A 5,917-nucleotide genomic window follows, 5' to 3' on the forward strand; every position below is an offset into this window, starting at 1 on the left:
CCAAGAGTAGTTTTTTAAAACCACCAGCACCCTCCCTGTGAGGTCACTTCAGGCTGTGTCCCTTGGTCAAAGGTCATTGCTCATTTCAAGGTGACATTCTAAATCCAGCTCTGTTCTAGGTGTATGTAACTGGTCTCTCTGTTCATCTCTTTGGCCCAGGTATGGTGATAGTACTGAGTTGTTAACACGGGTCACTGTGCTATCTTCTGCAGTTACCTGCCTCCCCACCTAGGCCTTGGTAAACAAACTCTTTCTAAATAAGCTTCCACATATTATACTTATTATAAGTGTGCCATTTGGTTAGTATCATGGCTGATATATCACATTATAAAATCATTTTCTGTTCATAAATTTGCTTATTAAAAGTACAAGTAAATTGATTGGAACTAACTTCTGGCGTTATTCATGCCCTTTGACCCATCCCCTATTGACCCTAAAATGGCCATTTGGCATCCCTGAGGGAAGTGAGAGTTAATTCATCCCTTAACTTATAGTAGAGCTCTTCATGTCAAGTAGTTTCTCTTGTTTTAACTCAAAAGCTAAATGCAGCCTCTGGCTTGGGCTGATACAAAATTCCCTTTCCTCAATACATAGAGATGCTGGATGAAATCTGATAATGATTAAAAATATTCAATATATCCAACCATTTGATACCTATTAGGATGGCTGCTACTTACAGAAAAGAGGGAAAATGACAAGTATTGGTAAGGATCTGGAGAAATTGGAATCCTCATACATTGCTGGTGGGAATGTAAAATTGTGCAACCTCTGCAAAAAGCAGTTTGGAGGTTCTTATAAAAGTGAACATAGGATTCCCTATAAGCCAGCAGTTCCACTCCTACTATATAAGAATTGGAAGCAAGGAGTCAAACAGATGCTTGTACAACAATGTTTATAGTAGTAGTATTCATAATAGTCAGATGGTGGAAACAACAGATGAGTGATATATCCTTGAAATGGAATATTATTTGGTCTTTAAAATAAATGAAATTCTGATAGTGCTTAACATGAATGATCATTGATGGCATTATGCTGAGTGAAATAATTAACTCAGAAAAGGACAAATACTGTAGGATTCCATTCATGAGGAACCTCAAATAATCAAATGCATAGAGATAAATAGTAGATTAGAGGTTACCGGGGTCCTTTGGGTGGGGAGAATGGGGAATTATTCTTTAATGGGTACAGAGTTTCAGTTTTGGATGATGAAAATGTTCTGGAAATGGATAGTGATGAGGGTTGTACAACATTATGAATGGACTTAATGCTACAGAATTATATACTTAAAAATGATTAAAACAGTAAATTTTATGTTACGTATATTTTATCAGGGGAACTCCCCCCAGTATATCTAAACTGAAATCAAGAAAGGGAAATCCGTAGGTGTCAAAATTAAAGACAGAACTAGGAGCAACATGAAGAGGGTAGGTGAAAAGCCTTATAAGATTGTGAGGAGTAGAGGCTGCTCTGTGCTGTAGAAAGTGGTTTCAGCCTCAGCTGCTGGTTAAAATCACCTGGAGAGCTTCCAAAAGCACTCGTGTCTGGACCTCATCCCCGGAGATTTGATTTAATTGGTTTGGGGGTGACCTGAACTTCCTGTGTAAGTAGCTTCTGGGGATTCCCATGGATTTGAAAGCACTCTGAATGTGAGCTCACAGTCAACATTACAAATCATATGAGGAAGGGAGGGAGGGTCAGGCCCAAGCAAAAGGAAACAGAACAGTATAAAAGATGACTTAAAAGTAAATGTGTTTTCAGGGAGAGGAATATCACATACCGGGGCCTATTGGGGCATGGGGGCTATGGGAAGGAGAGCATTAGGAGAAATACCTAATGTAGATGATGGGGTGATGGATGCAGCAAACCACCATGGCACATGTATACCTATGTAACAAACCTGCACATTCTGCCCATGTACCCCAGAACTTAAAGTATAATAATAATTTAAAAAGTAAGTGTGTTTTAAGTGTTCCAAGATTTAAATGAAGGAATAGGAACCAGAGTAGGAACATGACACTGTGACAAGATTTGAAAGAGAACTGAAGAAAAATTCTGCAAAGTAAATTAGACCGAAAGTTGGAAAATTTGAGAGCATTTATGGGGCTTGGGACAGAGTAAGCCAGTTGTAAGATATGCCTAAGAGGCATTCCTGGATGACAGAACAGAGAGAATGGAGGAGAGGGGCAATGGGGGGAATGCTCCATATCGAGGAAAGATGCAGATTCTCAGATTGAAGGAGCACACTGTCTTAAAAGATTAAACAAAGCAACCCCAGATGCATTAAACTGTAATCAAAGACAGAGAACATCCTCCGCTCTGCCTGAGAAAGAAGACTGATGACTTAGAAAGATGCCTGCCCCCAGCAGTAAGAGGGAATGAAAATAGTCTTTAAGAGGTCGAGGAAAAACACACGTCATTATTGTAATTCAAGAGTTAAGGCAAAATTAGACACTTTCATATCTACAAAGAGAAAAAAATGTGCTTCGTTCAGGTCTCCTTGGAAGGAACAAACAAAGGCTGCATGTTTGTAGAAGGGGCATTGCAGAGTCTTTTAAATTAAATTGAAGCATTACATGTTAATGTTTGATAGATGAGATGAACCATTTACTTAGGGAGAAATTTGTAGCCTTTCATGCATGAATTAGAAAACAAAACAAAAAATAAAATAGATATCCAAATCAAGAAAATGGTAAAAAAACCAACCTAAAACAAAATGGAGTAAACCAAAGCGGAAGGAAAAATACAGTAAGGATAAAATCAGAAATTAATGAACTATGCCAGTAAAATGATTATTAAGTAGAATATCTGGGTATCTATGTGTTTATGTATTTATGTATCTTTCACCTTTAGAAATCAATAAAAAAGCAAAAAATAAAAGAGAGTAAAGGTAATGAGGAAGCATTTCACATGAACAGAAATTTTAACGTTTAATAAACATGAAAAGATGCTCATCCTCACTGCTTATTAAAAAAATGCCAGGCCGGGCTTGGTGGCTCACGCCTGTAATCCCGGAACTTTGGGAGGCCGAGGCAGGTGGATCATGAGGTCAAGAGATCGAGACCATCCTGGTCAACAAGGTGAAACCCCGTCTCTACTAAAAATATAAAAAGTTAGCTGGGCATGGTGGTGCACGCCTGTAATCCCAGCTACTTGGGAGGCTGAGGCAGGAGAATTGCCTGAACCCAGAAGGCGGAGGTTGCGGTGAGCCGAGATCGCACCATTGCACTCCAGCCTGGGTAACAACAGTGAAACTCTGTCTCAAAAAAAAAAAATGTCAAGTAAGAAAACATTGAGATATCCTTTCACACCCATCAAATGATCAGACATTAAAAATGAAAATGTGTCAGTAAAATTAGGACATGGGAAAGCAGGAACTCAGATCTGCTGCTGGCAGGAGCTTCATCAGTATAGTGACTTAAGAGAGCCGTTGGGCAGCTTTCTGGTAGAGCTGAGGAGGTACACACCCAGCATTTCTACTTCAGCTGAGTGCCTCTGATGTTCACCGCAAAATGGATTTTGTTATGGCAAGAAATTGGAACTTGGATGTCCATCAATAGAGTTAAGGATAAGTTATTATCTAGAATCTCCTGAATATTATACAGTATTTAAGATGAATGACCTATATCAGTGTGTACCAATATGGGTTGATATTAAAAACAATGTTGATATGCTCAATGAAATAAGTCAGACACAAAAGGACAGAAATTGTGCGATTATTACATTTAGGTGAGGTACCTAGAATAGTCAAATTCATAGAGACAGAAAGTGGAATGGTGATTGCCAGGGGCCTCGGGAGAGGGGAGAAGTAGGGCAGTATTGTTTGATGGGTACAGAGTGTCGATTTAGAATGATGAAAGAGTTCTGGAAATAGATGTGATGGTTTCAGAACTTTGTGCATATACTTAATGTTACTAAATTGGATGCATAAAAATAGTTAAAATATAGATCTTGTGTATATTTACAATAAAATGTTAAAAATCTGTCATGTTGAGTAGAGAAAGAAATTTTTAGGAAGACAGGTATGTATATTTCAAGATATCTAAGTTTGTTTATGATACATGCATATGTATTGAAAGTATAACTCATGAATGGCCGGGATGTACCCAGTTACAACACAGTGGTTTTACTGGTGAGGGGAAGAGTGAAATGGGAAGCCTCAACTCTGTGATAGTTCTTAAAAAGTCAAAGTTCTGAAGGAAACATAACAAAATATCAATACGTAATTCTTAGTGGTGGTATGTGCACCTTGGAAATGTTCACATTAAAAAATTCAAGAGGACCATGGTTTGGGGAAATTTTCTGATCATTTAGTCAACTATTTTCAAAATTTACAAGATAGCCTGGTGTTGGGTTGGAGGTGGAGAGGGAGGTACTGCACATCTCTCAAACATCTGTTGACGCCCTTTCTTACTCCAAGGAATTTAATCACCAGACATTTACATGTGTTGTGGTGGACCAGGTGTGAAAAGAGCGGTCCTTGTATTTCGTCAAGTGAAGGTGAGCCAGTATTTTCCTGAAAGACCTTCCACTCAAGGTCCTCCATGAGAGGAAATCATCTGGTGCCTTCTGGCTGGCTGAATTGTACATGGATTCTAGCTAACTGTAAATAACCATGAACAAAGAATATCTCAGTAGCCAATATTTTTCTCTGCTGGTATCAAATGAAATTCATTTGGTATCAGCTGGAGTTTTTATAGTGCTAATGGAAGTTATTTTCAGTTATCACGTCAGTCCATAAGTATACAAAGGCAGCAATTTCACTGGAAATCTGGAGATCAGTTAGTATGTAGGGGGTAGGCTTTAGACTGTTTCTGCAGTGTAAGCTTTTATCTTAAGAAACGTGGGGAATCATAAATAAAAAGGGAATGATGAAACAGAACATCCAACAAGGCTGAAGGGCGGGCTTAGAAACGTTTCATAGCATGAACATCTGAACTCCAAGATTTGGTGAAGTCCAGGAAGCCGTGGGCGCAATAGGGAGCTCCCGCATCTGAGAGCTCATTCCCCTGAATGTTAGTTAGCTCCCCTCCCCATTCCAACGATAGCTCTTTAAATATGGACAGTTTTTGCTTCTGTGCAGCCTCTATTTGATCTCATCGCATGGGGTAGAGGAATGGAGCCGGAACCATCAATTCTTGTTTTTTAATAAACTTGTGTAATTTGACCATACCCCCACCAGGTACAAGAATGACAATGGAGCCCTGTAAATAAAAATCTGCTCCCTGCAGGATTTTAATTATTTATATTCTTTCAGCAAACAGAACCCCTATCTGTTGTTGATGATAGCATGTGCATAGATTCAAGGATCAAAATGCAGTGCCAAGGTTGCTTAGCCCAGGGAGGGGCAGTTTAATTTTTCCCCCTATGAACGTGGAAATGCTGAATGCCTGAGATGGGTGTGCCAAATATCATAGCTGGTAGCATTGCAGAAAGCTTGTTTTGTAGTAAAGACTCAGAGTTTACAGGATTTTTTTTCTCCCCATGAAGGCCAAAGTTAGGGTCCTCTGACTCCCTTGCTATGTTACATGTCCAACCCTTGATAGAACACTGCTTTTAGAAGGAATAAGCAAAAACTGTAACACTTAAAATGGTTAACGTGATACATCTTTATGTTATGTATGTTTCGTCACAAGATGTTTACCATGTTATAAATGGATAAAAAAGATCAGGAAGCAAGTCAACCAGGTTAGTTCACACATGTTTGTTAGACACAGAACACCATGCCAGGAACTGGGCAGGGGGATGGGAAAGATTGTTTGGGATAGCAATGCTGTCTTCATTCCTTCAAAAAAATTAAACTAACACATAATAATTGTACGTATTTATGGGTACATAGTGATGCTGTGATACATATAATGTATAATGATTAGATCAAGGTAATTAGCTACTCATTATCTCAAACATTTATCGTTTCTTT

This window comes from Callithrix jacchus, chromosome 1 (genome assembly GCF_049354715.1).
Source record: "Callithrix jacchus isolate 240 chromosome 1, calJac240_pri, whole genome shotgun sequence".
Classification (NCBI taxonomy): Eukaryota; Metazoa; Chordata; class Mammalia; order Primates; family Cebidae; genus Callithrix; species Callithrix jacchus.